This window comes from Carya illinoinensis, chromosome 4 (genome assembly GCF_018687715.1).
Source record: "Carya illinoinensis cultivar Pawnee chromosome 4, C.illinoinensisPawnee_v1, whole genome shotgun sequence".
Classification (NCBI taxonomy): domain Eukaryota; kingdom Viridiplantae; phylum Streptophyta; class Magnoliopsida; order Fagales; family Juglandaceae; genus Carya; species Carya illinoinensis.
In genome coordinates this window covers 21,538,452-21,556,269 of record NC_056755.1, presented here as the reverse complement: position 1 = coordinate 21,556,269, position 17,818 = coordinate 21,538,452, and positions in this window count along the sequence as shown.

Sequence of the window (17,818 nt, the reverse complement as noted above, 5' to 3'; positions counted from 1 at the left end):
TTATAACCAGATATTACACTTTCTATCAAACTGTAAGAAAGAAAACACGTACATCTCCTGGATAATCCTAATCCACACTACTTCCTCTTCTAAACCACTTGCTTTTTTAGCCAAACTATGTGCCACCTTATTACCATCCTTGTATGTGTTGTATCTTCCATCTGTTTGTACATGAAAAAACCTACTTCAAGTCTTCTATCAATTGTCCATGTGATGCCCTTAACTCTCATATATGGACACGTGGAAATTGAGGCGTCGGGATGATGACAACACGGGTCACACATCCCATCGCTAAGTGTCAAGTGTATGCGCAAGCGAAAGTATACAACAAAAATAACACAGCAGAATAATAAAGTCAATTGACTAAGTATCATAATTTATTTAAATACAAACTCGCTTAAAAATAAGCGTACTAAAAATATTATAAATAACCAGTAAAAATATAATACAAACCAAAAGTAATAACTAAAATCGAGAAATAAGTCACAACCCATAAGAGAGCGATTCCCGATCACTCCTCTGGTGGAGCCGCACCCTTTGGCTCAACCTCCTCTCCTGCATCAAAATCTACGGTACTAAAGATAGTACCGCAGGTAAGTAATAAACCAAACAATCCTCAAGGTAAAAATACATTAAACAACAACAATATGCATGAACATAATGCCATATGCATGAGGTCCAAAAGTCTACATTTTTCATGCACGCCAAAATCCCATTTTGGTGTAACAGTGCAAATCGCACTAAAGCCGTGGGTCTCAAAATACCCATTTTTGAATGAGGACAAACTAAGACTTGGAATTGATAGGGAATGGCTTAGAGGTGTTGGTGAAGCTAGTGGAAGTGGTGGTTAGCCGTGGGTGGCGGCACAAACGGCGGTCAAAAGCCAAAAATGCTAAAACGGAAAGTGAGATGGATGGGCTTCACCAGTGATGGATCAGGGCTGGAAATGAGTGGGTTAGGTTGGCAAGAGGCTGGTGATGAAGTGGTGAAAAAATGGTGGCATGGGGTGGTGCGACGGCGGTGGAACGGAGGAAAAGCCGTGAGTCTTAAAGGGCTTCGTGGTGGCGAACGACGGAGAGTTAGGAGCTGAACTTGGTGAAGGATGATGGTCGGTGGGAGGGGAAGCTGTGGTGGTGGTGGTGGCACATGGCGGCGTAGTGAATGTAAGCCCACTCGGGCTATACACGACCAGGAGAGAGAATGAGGGAGCGTGCGGGGTGGTGGCCGGCATGGGTGAGCTCGCCAGCATGAGGGGAAGGAGGTGGGGTGGGCGGTGTCGCCGGATGGTGGCGTAGGCTAGGCTGGGGAAGGTTGAATGGACGGAAGAGAAAAGGGGATGGGGAGGCTCGTGCACAAGAAAAAATGTAGGGGAGGAAGAAGTAAAAAAGAAAGATAAAGAAAAGAAGAAGGAAAAAAAAAAGGGAAAAAGAAAAAAGAAGTGAAAAGAAATGAGATTCAACCTTTTCAACTTAGGGTCTTAAAACTGATCCAACGAAAATAAATTTTAAAACAGCGAGTTAAATAAAATAATTTAAACACAGTGACTTAATAAAATAAAATAAAATAATAAAATCCAACGATAAACTACTTTAAAATAAGGAGCATTTTAAATGTCAAACAATAGTTAATATTAAGAAAGCACATAAAAATAATTTTTACAACTTAAAAATCATAAAATAATATTACAAAAATCACCTTTAATTTAAAATAAGAAAATCACTAATTATAATAATTTAAATAAAATCACTCAATAAAAATACACGTAAAATGAGGATATCACAGTCCATACCAGCCCCAACTCTCTTCTGTGCTATTTACAGTCACAATCAAAGCATCACATTCGAAGACCACATCTGTAAATCTAAGCTTCCCACACAGCTCATCAACTTGCCACAAAGCTTGAATCCCATCAACTATTGGATTGCATACATTATCTTTTGGCATATTGAGAGAAACAAGTACCTCTCCCTCCTCATCCCTTATTACTATACCAGCTCCCATCTTCATAGTTTTATGATCGAATGCTGCATCCCAGTTCACTTTAACCTCATTTGCTGTAGGCTTCTTCCACCTCACCTCTCTACTTCCTACTATTACAGTTGGATGATGCCCCCTACCTTTGAGCTTCTCTGTACACATCTGGGTCTTCATTAGCTTTACTTATCACTCTTCTTGGCCCTGTGAACTATTCTTCAAAGACTATGTTGTTTTTTCTTAACCAGATATGTCTCATGGTGACAGCAACCATTTCAATATCCCTTTGAGTTAACTGCTACACAAGTTTGTTCCATGTTGCACAAAATTCCTCCTCACTGCAACACCACTTCTGGACAGGACTTACTCCTTCAGCCCACACATCACTTGCAGCTCCACAACTCCATATAGCATGGCCAACTATTTCAACTTCTCTAAAACAGATAGGGCACAATCCTCCACCATTCTCCTCTTACCCAAATTTTATTTAGTACGGAGACAGTCATCCACAACTTTTCACATGATGTTCTTCACCACTACAGGGACTTCCATCTTCCATATAGCCTTTCAACCCACTCCACTTTTAATGCTAGAGGATTCACTTTTAGCCCTTATTTTCATACCCACATCCAAGTGATAAGCACTTCTAACTAAGAATATCCCAATATTAGTAAAACCCCAAATCTGCTTGTCACTACCACCCCTCTTGCTACAGGAATTGATTTCATAAACCCAGCCTCTTCTTTCCCCAACACAGCTTCTAACATTTCCTCCTTCCACCACCCCTTATCAATGAACTTTTCTACCTTACCTATCTTATCAATATTTTGAACAGGAACTTGTGATTAGTGCGAAGAGGCCCAAGAAGGTATCCCCTTGTCTTCCCAAACCTTGATCCTTTTTCCTGTTTCCCACCCTCCAAACCACCCCTTCTTTGAGCAACCTCAAAGAACTCCACAATCCCCTCCACAAAACAGAAGGACACCACCCAAGTTTTGAGGTCAGTAGGTCCTTTCCCTTAAAATATTTTTCTTTAAGGATTCTTGTTGAAAGAGACCTAGGTTTAATCAAAGTCCTCAAGCATTGTTTGGCTGGCATGGCTGTGTTAAAACTATCCATGCCCCTAAATCCCAAATCACTTGCTTGTTTAGATGCCCCCATATTCTCCCAGCTTCTCTATTGTGTCTTTCTGTCATTTTGCTTATGGCCCCACCAAAACCTTGCATTATTAAAGAAATCTCATTGCATAGTCTCTTAGGTAGTCGAAAAACACTCATATGGTAAGTTGGGATGGCTTATATAACAACTTTCAAAAGCACATCTTTTCTAGCTTGTGTTAAAAACTGGTTTTTCCAACTACTAAGTCTTTGGCAAATCCTTTTTTTGATCCATCTAAATGCATTATATTTTGATCTACCAACCAAAGTAGGCACACCCAAATACCTCTTACTATCCCTGCATAGTCTAGCCCCCACCACCTCTATTAACTGCCTCTTCACCTCACTTTTTGTATTTCCATTAAAGAAAATTGAAGTTTTCTGGTTATTCAAGCATTGACCAGAGGCTGCCTCATACACCTCCAAAATCTCCTTTATTTTCATCCATTCTCTCACACTTGCCTTGCAAAACAAGATGCAACCATCTGCAAACATTAGGTGGGTCACAGATGTTCCTCCTCTAGTGACTATAGCCCCTCTTAGCTCCCCTCTTTCCTCGGCTGCATTAATCATGCTACTCAAACCCTCATCACAAAATACAAATAAAAATGGGGACAAGGGGTCCCCCTGCCTCAACCCCCTTGAGTAGAATATGAAACTGTGAAAACAACACCCATAATCAATTTCACCCACTGATCACCGAGACCCATCCTTCTCATTACCATTTCCAAATAACTCCACTCTACATGATCATAGGCCTTTGACATGTCCAACTTGACTGCCATGCTCCCCACCTTGCCTTTCTGCCTGCTTCTCATCTAGTGCAACATTTCATACGCCACCAGATTATTGTCAAATATCAATCTTCCCTTGATGAAAGCACTTTGCTAATAAGAGATGATGTTGGCATAATCATCTTCAACCTGTTTGCTATGTTTAGGCCACAATTTTGCATAAGACATTACACAAACTTATATGTCAAAATTCTCTATCTATTACAGGTTCCTTTACCTTAGGAATTAATTTTATAAGGATCTAATCTATCAGTCTCAGGTCATTAGCTCCTTTCAAAAACTCCAACACAGCCAAAACACACATCCTCTCCTACTACATGCCAGTATTTCTAGTAAAAACAAACTCCAAATCCATCAGCTAGTGGAGACTTATAAGGACCTATCTGGAACATTGCTGATTTCACCTCTTCACTTGTTAATTCCTTAGTTAAAAGTACATTCATCACATTGCTCACCTTAGGTTTGATAAACTGTGTTCCAGCTTCAATCATCTCCATAGATGGACTACTTGAAGATAAGACCTCTTTAAAGTGTCTCTTAAAAGGCTCTCTCAATACCTACCTCGTCCTTCAAAACACTGCTTGATAAGTCAGAAATCTAAGTAATCTTGTTTTTCCTCCTCCTTTGACTTGCACAGGCATGATAGTACATAGTGTTCCTATCTCCATCCTAAAACCAACTCCTATTGGCCCCCTATTTCCAATTTATATCTTTTTTCTCTAGCAACTGGCCCACTTTCCCTTTTAACCAGCTAACTTCCTCACTCTTGCTCCCATCCTCCTCCTATTGCATCCCTTTTAGTATCTTAGTTTTTTTCCCTCAACTCCTCTTCTTCTCTTTCATTTTTTTGTCTCCCCCACCCCTTTAGCACACTGCATTTGACTAGGGCCTTCTGAACTTTCTCTAAATAAGTACTCCCTTCTCTATCCCTTACCTATTCCCCCCTCACCACCTTCTCACAATCCTCATCTTTGGTCCTGCAAGTCTTAAAATAAGACATCCTCTTCCTGGTTCCACATGTCTTGTTTGAAAACATCTGCATCAATATGGATTTATGATCTAAACACCTAGCAAGCAGCACCTCAACTCTCACTTCCTTAAACAACTCTTTCTACATGCCATTTGCTAGATATCTATCCAATCTCTCTTTGAAAAAGGTGCCATTTGAATGCGCATTGCTCCATGTGTATCTGTCACCACCATACCCCAAATCATGTAGCTCATTCTCCTTCATAGCCTTCATAAAGAACACCATTTGACTCTCCTCCCTTTAATTACCTCCCAATTTCTCAGACTGGCAAGTTACAATCTCCACTTCCAGCTCATCTTTCTACAACAAAGTTAGTCCCCCTCCCTTCCCCATGGGATCTACCACAAAGCATTGCTCCAAACCAACTCTTCTTTGAATTCTTTCCAACTTTTTTGTGACAATCATGATCTTAATGAGAAACATGATTTTGGGCCTTTTGTCCTTTGTCATAAAGCAAAGGTCCTAAACTGTCTGAGAGTTCCCAAATCCTCGATAGTTCCGACATAGAACACTTATTGGGATAGGTGGGGCTGTTGCACAGTCACCACCTCAACATTGTAGAGTTCAAACCCTTTTGTTTCCTCACCCCTTTTTACTTTTTTAGTTTTTTTTTTCATTAACCTCTCTCACCCCACTTCATTTTTTAGCAACCTATCCCCCTTCAGTCCCCCCTTCTTTTTGTTTAGCCCTCGCCCTTATTTTCCACCTACTCTCCCTACACAGTGTACCTCCCACCCCATCTCGACCAATCATCTCATCAATCCTAGTGGCCACCCCTTCCTCTCTCCCTCTACCCTTCTCCCTCAAACCCTATCCCATCAACCACGTCGAGTTCCCTAGCAGCCTCTTTCAAAATCACCCTCCCACTCTCTTTCCTATCAGCATACTCTTCACTAATCTCCACCCTCACCTCCTCACTCTCTTCAGTTTCCACACCCTACTCATTTTGCTACTCCTCCCTACTCTCCTCTTCTTCATCAAACACCATCCTCCCCCTAAAATTTTCCCAAGGCCCCCAACTTACCCTTAACCAAGGACCAAATTGGTTTTTCTTATCATCATCCAGATTACGTGCTAGGATGCACCTTTCCTCCCTATAAATTATATGGCCACATTTGAAGCACATCTTGGGGAGCTTCTCGTAGGTAAAAGGCACCCACAGCTTCTTCTCCTCCACTTCTATAGTGCTTCCCCTCGCAACAGCCTTCATAAGATATACCTTCACCTTCACGCTTAGATAATTTCTCCAACCAACATCATACTTTGGTGCATCACCTCTTCTACTCTCCCAAGGGAATTCTCAATCTACTCTCCCGTGTCATATGTCACACATAATAGAGGTAAATTGTGCATATGCACCCATAGAGAAACCATATCAAATTTAATTTGAGTTGGTTGGGTCAAACCATCGAATGGTTTCAACATAAATATTAGGTTGTCAAACAACCATGGGTAGCCATCCAGTACTCTCCTCTTATCCCCCATATTTACAAAGGTAATAATGAATATATTTGCACTTATCTAAGTGAAAACAGGTGGTCTACTAACCTTCCATATCTTGATCATCATTGCTCTTACCACCTCCTTCCCCTTCGTGTGATTCGAGCATATTTTTCCAATCAGGCTACAGTCTCCTTTATTTTCACCTTTACCAAACTTCAAACACATACATTAATGGCAGCATTCTCCTTCTCATTCAGGCTCAACTTCTTCTAGATACTCTCCAGAACCTCCATCCTCACCCATTGTACCACTCTCATGAACAGTGACTTGACTACCCACCATTGACAATAGGAACAGTTATTTCTCTTCCTTCTGTCGCCCTCAGGCCATTATGGAGAGAGAAGAATATATTTATCTATAAACAATAAAATGGTAATACATACTATATAGAAAATCATAATATTAACTAATCTTGTGTAGGTAATGGTAATATCCATGATTTCCATAATTCCCATATGAATATTGTAACACTTGGGTAGGTAAATCTTTGGTAAAAGTAGCCATTGTATACATTACGTTGCTTCCCATATATAGAGAGTCCATGTCTGGAGTTTTGCCTGTTGTATATGTGTTGTTGGAATTGGTTTGGGTTAATAACAAACTATTTAAAATGTGATACCAACATCAATTATTGCTCAACACAAGTCATTGAGTGGTCATATATGCATCATATGTATAAAGATTGAGAAGATATAAAAAAAGATACATAAAGTTTAAAAAGTCTAGAAAATTTAAAAGAGAATAAAAACTAAAAAGTACAAAAAAGATTAAAAAAATAAAAAAATAGTGAACTAAATCAATGAAATTTAAAACCTTGAAAACCTTCAATCCTATGATAGCCCCAATCAATCCTCCCTTTGGGTGGCCTAAGTGGTGGCTATTGTGGATAGGGCTATAAAATCGGGCCAGAATGTTTTCCAATCTGGTTCGGAAACCACGTATCTGAGTGATTCTGGGCAGTTAATCACCCAAATTTACTAGGTGGTTAAAACCCAAACTCGGACACGGATCTAGTTTGGCCATATGGGTTCTTGGTACCTGCATTATTTTAAAAAAATTTGAATTGAGCTCAAAATGATGTTGTTTTAAATAGACCAAAATGATGCCATTTTAAAATATGTTAAACATCTGCTCCTCCAACCTAACTTATTATTTGCCTTTCTATATCTAGTCTCGATCTCCTCACCCTCACTTCCTCTCTCTCTTGCTAAAACCCAGAGGCAAAATCTAAGCCGTCGCCGTCAGTTACCACCACGGATATGATGCCCCTAAGTCTTACTTGGGATCAGATGAACTCAAAGTGTCGGGCCATGCAACACAAGGTTACTTACTCGCATTCATGATAGATTAAGATGCAATACATCTAGCATGCATCTAAAAGTATGCAATATATACAACAGATAATATTTTTTTTTTCTTTTGAACAATACTATATATCAAAAGTGATATATCTCAAAACCTCACATGATTCACAACTTCATAATGAACCGATAACAGTAATGATACAAAACTGGTCCATCATGATTGTATCGTAAATAGGTACTGGAGATGGCACTACTAAAGTACAATACTAAAAGCATAACTACTAAGCTAGCTCGCTGAGCTGCTCATGTAGCCATGATCCTATCTAAAAACTGGAGGACGGAAGTAATAAGCTCCTTGTCATCTCATCGGGGCCTAATCGACCACATCCAGTTGGTCCTTAGGTGGCTCTCCCCGTCCTAACACATGATCTAACATTCTGGCTAGAATGGAAGTTAGGACTATCATCAATTGAGATTTGATTATAAATCTTAGCAAATTAACAACTAACTGAAACTAGTAGTATTTAGATGCATGCATGAAGCAAAAATGATAAGAATGCTGACATGAACATGAATGAGCGTGACATGACTTTGCAAATAGTATGACATGTGCTAGCATAACTAGAACACTAACATGGACTGAAAAATGACATGAATTGAAAACGATATGAACATGAACTACGAATGCTATACAAGTCCCCTAGAGCCATGTGCCCCTGTTGGTACTGCATCACATCAGAGGTACATGCACTAGTTGTGAGTACATCAATAAACAGTAATTAAACTACGGTTGGCACTATCAAAGTTTGTACCTGACTTCACTCTGAAAACTAATTACTTAGGTCTCATTCGAAGCCTGTTGATCTTTACCTTATTAGCCTAAAGAATTTCACACCATTTTAAACACTTTAACATGAACAATGGAGCTCCACTAGAATAATACCTTATCCTTGCACTTGGTTGTGATAAACATAAAAGATTGAATGACTTTAAAATATTGTTATTCTTGACAAACTCTATGCATGGGACATGAAGTAACATGTAACAATAAACATGTGATAGATGGCATGGCATGTAGTAGATATGCATATACTTGAAATAAATCATGGCATGACATATCAAAACATTTATAATAAGCATGATGAACATAAATAATAGTTTCTTACCACTACACATATATAAATATCCTGAAAGTAAGTTAGAAGTCAACTTACAGTTATTATAGCCACTGCAACATTTTGTGGCTTTTTGCATGGTTGAGAGTGGTCAGAAAAAAAGCATTAAGTGGCAAAAAAAATTTTCCCACCAATGTTTTTCATGGGACGTTGATGGCATATAATGAGTGGCGAATACTATTTTTGCCACCAAATTTATTTTTCATGGAAAAATATACATTTTTCCTTGAATCTAATTTGTGGTAAAAACTAGTTTGTATTAGAAAATTTTATATTTGTTTTTACAAACTTATCCATTCCCAATACATTCAAGTTTTAGAAAAGAACACCAAATCATGCTTTACAAACTCAAAAATGCTCCTTCATACAAACTTAAAACCAATGAGAATGTTTATTTGATATGTAGTAAATTTTGTCAAAAGAAAGAAAAGTAGAGCCCTCATTTGGACAAACAATACTTCTTCATACATTGGATTTGATTCTAGATCAATTTAAAATCCCCCCACCCCCACCCACGCTCCAAAGAAAAGCAAAATATCTAAATTATGTCATATACTTACAACCACACCAAGTACACATCTTTACTTGGCAATAGATATCTCCAACAGTTGACAAAATGAAGCCAATATTCAAAACAAGAAAGAAATAAAAATAAACGGGAAAAAAAGGAAAGATGCAATTGAACTTACCCATGAGAATATATCATCCTTAGTTGAGCTTGAAGTAGGACTCATGGCACTTAGTTGAGCTTGAAGCAGGACTCATGGCACTCCTGATGCAAGCTGACCAGCGCTGCTCTATTGGAGCAGGTGCAGGTATCTCTTCCTTCTCAATGAGTTGTTTCAGCTCTTCCATGAATTCAACGTCTTTCATGCTTGGCTTCGCTAGTGTTCCTGGCTTTGCCTCTCAAATCCCTTATCCTATTAAAATGAAACAAAGCTTCATGCACTCATCAAAGTGCATTATGAAATTTATGAACCATCCGTTGCTTGATGCAATGACGATAAAAAAAGTTATGCAGCAGAATCCACAAATATTTCGGACAACCCTGGGAATTAATAATTTATCCCATGCATATATATGGAAATCCAATAGTGGATTCAAGTTTGACAAAAGGGTCCTCTGCAACAAAGATAATTGTAAAGAATTTCCACAAGGATTACAGTCTAAAACCCACTGTTTCATGATCCTTAATCCAAGCTGGTAGAGGCCGATCAGCATCTTTGAACGAAAAGGGATCTCCATGTAGGAAATCAGGGACCACCACATAAAATCCAGCTGATGCAACCTTGTCTGCGAGCTTCCTTTAATGTATAAAGCAGCTGACATTAGTTTTCACAAAGGCAAAAGTAGGCAATTAGACTCATCTATTGCACTCGGCTTCCAAAATAACATAAAATAAATTGCAAAAGTGCCCATTGTGCGACCAAATTAAATCAGCCAAGTTTTGAATCTGCAGTTTGTAATTTCAAAGAAATAGATATCTAGTTAAGCTAAAAATTATAGCATAAAAAAAGTTTAATGATGCATAAACTTTTCAAAAACAACTTCATCCTCGGAGATCAAGTTGCAAAAACACCCAATTCCTTTTTCATCTTCCATCATTTTCTGACCCTTTTTTTTTTCCTCAGCAGCCAAATAGAATTAATAACTCAAAAAGGAAAAACAGACTGAACCGAATCTAACCTTCATGTTGGAGAGAAGCATGGCGATATTCCTCTGATCGATGGCCAAAACTGAAAATCTAAAACCCTAGCCTCCTATCTAATACCTTTACGATCAGTCTTTTTGAACACGACCAACATGAAAAATTTGAAATTAAAACAGAAAGATGGAGACACAAACAGAGAGATGAGGGAGAGATCGATTTATGTTGGAATAATACCCAAACAAAAATCGTAGGAAACATACAAACTCAAATCTATGTTAATGTTCCAAGGAAACACACACAGAAATACAGTGGCCAAATTCACAAACAAAATAATCCAGGTTTGGGAAAACTGCATCTAGATCTAAACATAAACACAAAAACCTAGATTCACATTTAGAACTCAAGAAGAGTATTGAGAGAGAGAGAGAGAGAGAGAGAGAGAGAGAGATACTAAGAATAGCGAAAAATTGAGTATATACGTATTAAAATCAAAACAAAAGACCTAGATGTAAAAGTTGAGTCACATACCTATGACGATAATTAGCGGTGACATTCTCTATTATGACAGCCCGCCAGAAATTTAATGGATGAATTTTGGTGGACCTTAGAGTATCATAAAACGCTAGAACGATTTCACAAATATAGCAACTGCTTAGGTTTTAGTCTGTCAACATAGTCGATTTTCTACCTGCTATGATGAAAAAAGTGTATTTTCATTTAGTTGAGGTAATTAGGAGTATGAGATTGAGAAATAGTCTCGGCCATTAGTCCCAGATGAATATTTAAGATTTTATTGTGCAATAAGACGCTTTCATTTTCTAAATAAAAAGTTTTCAAAAATGCTTTTTTATTTATTTAGGGCACTTAAGAGTCGGATTTTGTGAAATGAATTGCATCACTAGTTCATATGATTATTTGAGATTTTAAGGTGTAATATTTATTCTTGCATTTTTGTAACACTCGAGATAGTGCCATGTGACACCTAATTTAGTTGATGGTTAAATTACTATGTAAATTGTCCAAAATCAGTCGAGGAATTTTAGTGGACACTTGAAATGATGTTATCCACACTTTTTGAATAGTATAGGATACATGTCAGTAAGAGAAACCATGACATGGAAATGTGAATGAAATGAAGGAAAATCAACCATTGTTATAATGCCACCTAAGGAAAAATATATTCTATCTAACCAAAACATTGAGATCTAATTGAAATCCTAAAACTATGGTGGAAAGAAACTCTAAATCATTTCCCCAAACCCCATTTTGACTGATTTTAGCTTAGTGAAAATCACCATACAAGTATTGCTTCTTGAGAAAGTTTCCTCCAATTCCCAAGATGTACTATGACCACCATTCTCAACTTAAATAGTAGTTGATGGGAGGCCAAACTGCCACCCTGAAACCCCCCATCACATGGCAACTTCCAACCAATACTATGGGCTGTCTTGCCCGTGGGTTTGCCCCTAGATTTGACTAACAAACCCTCCATAAAAAGACCATCCTTATATACACCATCAGCCCTCTAATACTATATAAGTCTTCTATAACTTTACCGTCAAATTTTTACACTTTCCATTCACTTTTTTGGAGACAACATGAGTTGGAGTTTCTGACATTGTTTTTGGCCGATCTTATTTGAATTGTTCGAAGCCATTTTAAGTAGATTCTCACAAACAGTCATTCATATGAATTATTTATATTTGCGTATAGTTTCCAATTATGAATTTTTTGTGATTTTTATTGGAGTATTTTTTTGTGAAAAGTGTGTTTGAACACACAGAGGTCATACTGGATGACAGTTTGTATAATGTGAAAGCTTAGTTTTTTTATAAAAAAAAAAATTTAAAGTTAGGTCCGAATATTGATATGATGAACTTTTAACGCATTTTTATACATTTTATGAGTTGATGCAAAGCATGTTGATATTTTTTTAAGGAGTTACACATATTTTCTTCGGAGATCAAATTGGAACATACAAAGTAGTTTTAGCTGTGGTGATAGTTGGTTCTTAAAACCTACTGCAATAGCTATGAAATTCTTATATGAAATTCGTAAAACTTTCATTTAGTTCTTAAGATTTTTGTATGATGAGAATTGGTTTATTTAATTGTTGGAAGCATGCTTTGTATGAAAAAGGTTTGGTTATGAATCAATATTGAAGTTCTCGGGTTTGCCTAAGGTTTTTACGAAACTTTTGCCATATGAATTTAGGTTTACTGCAAGGATCATGTTTAGGACTTGACTATGAAGTACACATTTTTATTTAGTGAATGTTTATTCACTGAAAATTTCAAATTTTGTATCTTAGATCTAAGTCAAGAACATGTGTTACTCAATTTAGACTTATTGAAGAAGGCAATTGGTTTGATAGTGATTTTTGTGATTTTGGTTGATGTTCAAGTGTGATTATCACTTAGTTTGAATTATACACATGTTAAGAGTGAGTTTAGGAACTTTTAAAGTCATTGGAGTTTATTGGAAAAGTGATAGACCAAGTGCATTAAGAAGTTGTTCTATTTGTCTAAGACTTAATATTTTTTGCACTTTTCTTGACATGAGGAATTTATATTTTCGTGATATGGTTATTGTGATGTCTTGGTATGATATTAGAACGTAAGATATTAGTGTTGTAAGAATTGGGTTAATTTTGTGTTTTGAGGTTTGAAAGAATTGGAACAAAAATAAGATTTTTAGCCTTTACATGTTTTGGCCAAGGCATAGTTTATATTTGCATTTATGAACTTAAAACAAACTATACGTGAGGAATGTAAATTTTGGTAGCATTTATAGTTCATATGTGAAATCCTTAATTAAAGAGCAAACTGATCATTTCTTACATGTAAAGGGTAAAATGCCTAATTTTGCCACAAGACAGTGAGTTATGTATTTTTAGCATTTAAAGGGATGTTTTAACCCTTAGAATTATCTCATTTCAGTTCATATTATTTTCTATCTACTTTTATGTACATTATACTCACTATAACATATTGTGGCTTTTGCCACGATTTTTTTTCAACAACATAATATCGTGGGAAAAAGTGTCGTTTTGCCACCAAAATTGTTGAAAATAATAAACATATGCATTTTCCCATGAGATTGTCGTGGTCAATAATATTTAATGGCAAAAATTTTTTCCTATCGCATCTGTAGGTTTTTGTGACTAACTTCTTTCCTGGATAATAAACATGAGCAGCATGTAAACTTTTAGTGGAAAAATAGTTATTGTGACAAGTTAGATTTTCTTTTTACCGTGGAATAAAGTCGTCACAAAAAACTATTTAATTTATATCATCATCGGCGTGGCTTATTTGTTTTAGCGACGAAAAGATTAGCCGCAATTAAAATTTAATTACTCAATGAATTTTTACTCAGCACCAAAACTCACGAAAACACCCCCTCTTCCCCACAGCCCCCCAAGCCCAAAACTCTAGCTAATTCCTCTCTCCTTTTCTCTTTCTCACCTCTCCCCTCCCCCCACCTATGTCGTCCCCTCCCGTGACCCCCTAGCAATGTTGATAGCTAGCCTGCATTACTGCTATCAATAGCACCATAACGCCGTCTCCGAACCCCTCCTCCCTCTCCCCAGCCTTTCTCTCCATCCACCATTGCGCCCTAACCCTTACTCTACTCCCTCTCTATTTCTCTATTTTCTCCCCCTCCTTGTCATCCTACGTCGTCGCAAGCCCAGCTACTGGCATCGATTTCCTCTCAGCCGTGCAAGAAGCTCTAACATCTACCCAAGTTTCTCCCTCTTCAAGCCCAGATACCCAATTAGACATGATAAAATAAACATATGTAGCCTATATTTTTCTCTTATTTTTATTGCAGTATAACAAATATGAATTAAACATGCAATGAAAAGTTATGCTTATTAAATATACTTGTGGATATTAATTTTTTTGTGTACTCTGTTTGTTTGGTTGCTATACTTTTCTTACAATGTATCGTCTCTTTCTCTCTGTACATGCATTTCGAAAATGATACATTGGTGGTATTACATGATTATTACATTGGTGTTGTTACAAGTATGTACATGGATGGCATATTTTGATTATTATGTTGGCGTTGTTTATTAATCCACATGGCTATAGTATTTAAATAATACTAATATATATGAATCAATTCTTCTATTTTTCTCAAATAAGGAATTTGTCCATGGGTATAGTATGTAAATGGTGCCTTCTTGTCTTTGTGAGTAGTAAATCTTTTTCTTATTTTATTTTAGAAAAACTAATGCAGTTTTTACTTCATTTTATCATCTCTTTTGATATTGATTTGATTTCCATTATATTTATCTTTTTAGTTTTTACGTTTAAAATAGATGGAATATAGTTTTAGTGGTAATATTGGTGATTTAGCTCATATATAATTGGAAGTAAAATGCTAGTCCTTTAGTACATTCCTACATGAATATTGCAAACCTGACACCATCCTTCCCCTCCAAAAGCAAAAAGAGCCAAGAAGGCTACCAACCGATATATAACGTGGGACCATTTTACAAAAGTTGAACCTGTTGATCTCATTGACGTAAAGCTCAAAGCAATTATTACTCAAGACTATATGAATGCTAGTATAAAAATGACATTTTACAATGTCACACCATCTAAAATTTTCTTGTTAACATCTCCCATTAGAGAGAAAAGTCTTGGGAATGATAAACCACTATCACAATCGGGAGTTAGAATGGATGGAAAATGATGTAGTCCTTAAGGGTTAAGAAAATATGATTTAGAAACAATAGGGCTAATGATTGCCAATTATTTTATCCAATATGAATTGCCAGTTATGATTGTAGAGCATCCGACATTTATTGAACTTTTGGGTACTTTAGAGCCCTAGGTTATCCTTGCCATCTCAAACCACCTTGCAAAATATTGTATAAGTTTATATAATGAAGAGAAGTAAAAATTGAAGGCTTTGTTGAGTGGTAAAAGAGTTTGTTTAACAACCGATATATGGACATGGATACAAAACAAGAATTATATGTGTGTTACGTATTATTTTATTGATTGAAGTTTGGACTTGAACAAGAAAATCATAATGTTTTGTTATATTTCTTGGATGTTAGATTCCAATATAATGGATTAAGAGACTAACTGCCCTTTTACAATCACTATAGATAATCCCTCCTCTGATGATGTTGCTATTGATCTTCTGAGGAGGAGCATAAGAAATAAGGATTTCACAATTTTGGGGGCGAGTTTATGCACATATGATGTGTTGCACATATTTTAAACCTCATTCTATGTGATAGTTTAATAGATATACATGATGCAGTGAACAGTATTAGAGATGCAATAAGATTTGTGTAGTCTTACTGTCAATGCTTGATATGTTTTAAAATGTGTAAATTAGTTGAACATTGAGTGTGAAAAAATGGTGTGTTTAGATGTTTATACTAGATGGAACTCAATATACTTAATGTTGAGTGTTGCTAAAAGTTACGAAAAAATTTTTTTACTAATGGGTGGGAGTGAGGGATTCACAGCTTTTGTTGCTTGCATATGAGGATTGACAAAGGACCTAGATTTTTATTAAATTTCTAAAAGTTTTTTATGATGTCACCTTGAAAATCTTCATCTCATTGTACATGATCTCAAATATACTATTTCAGCAATTTCGTATAATTGAACACACTTTGAACAAAATGTGTCAGAATGATGATGGTGTGTTGATGAGCATGCGTCTAATATGAAGTTTAAGATTGATAAATATTAGTAGAGCATGGATAGGATGAACATGACTTTTTATGTAGTTTTTCTCCTTGACCCTTGATATAAGATTACATCCTTAGCATATTGGTTCAAAAGGTGCAAAGGGGATGCAAGAAAATATAGAATTGAGGCCAAAGTGAGCTTGCTCATGAATTGCTTGATCTAGCAATACCACAAGTTTCATAGGCTAGGTAGTGGAAGATCTAATGTGGCCTATAGAAGTTTCTCAAGTAATATTGGTGACAACCTCGATTGTGAAGACTTTGATAAAATTCTAGAGCAATATTTTGAGGAGAAAAACATTTCGGTATATGGGGGTAGATATTTGTTAGATGGGATTGATTAAAAAACACCCGAGTATGAGATTTTGACTTGATGAAAGAGGAGCTCATTTAGATATCACATCCTTTTGCGAAGGTTGCACGTGATGTATTGGCCATCTCTAGTTCCAGTGTTACATTCAAGTCAACATTCAGCACCGATAAATGTGTATTGGACCCATTGCAAAGCTCATTAGTTTCAGAGACTGTACAAACATTAATTTGTATTCAAAATTAATTGAGTCATAAACCAATTAATATTGGGGGAGGTGGAAGAGTATGTAGAAAACATTGTCATCAAAGGTAAATATTTTTATGTGTTAATTTTGATTTTTATTACTAATTTATCTATTTAACTTAATCTCTACAATTTTTTTTCTTAAGGTAATCCTTCTCCTTCAACTTCAGTAACTTAAGCATTTTTAGACTTTGCTAGTGGTTCATCCCATATGTACAACTTGTTCTTCAAGGTATATTTTTCTATGTATTACAACTTTGTAAGATTGTTGCTGGATAATTGTTGCTATACAGATTTATGTTATTTGTATTATGGATATCTATTATCAATGTATAATGATTTATCTTTTGTACAAATTTTTATATAGATTTATCTTCTGCCAAATTAACTAGATCAAGAAAGAAAATCCCAAGATTTGATTTGCACTAATTTTTGAGAGTGTGGAGAAGTTTTGTGGTGAAGCTAAAGGTTCAAGTGTTGGCTTGATTCCAGTTGGAATCAAACTGATAATTGTATTTTTATGTGATTTTTATTACTCTTTTATTAGTGTCAGTTTTCCTTTAATTTTATTGATTTTATTTTATATTTTTCTTTATTTTCTTGTTTTTGAAGGAATAAGAAGATTTAGTGTAAAAAGAGAGCATTTTGGTACAAAACAAGAGACTACAAATCCAGATCAATAAGGGGTGATGAGATTTGAAGAAAGCCAAGGAGATTTGGGCAAGGAGACCCAAAGGCTAGTAGACTTTGCTCTCAGTAGGCAAGGAGACCCAAAGGCAAATAGCCTTTCCTCTCAGTAGGCAAGAAGACCCAAAGGCTAGACTTACCGCTCGGTAATTTATCATCCCGGCCGGGAGTCTTTCAACTCGGTCAAGAACCTCTCATTTTGGCCATTAGCCAAGTAAACCAGTTATATTCAGCACACACGGCATCTATCTTTTGGGATCCTCTCGAG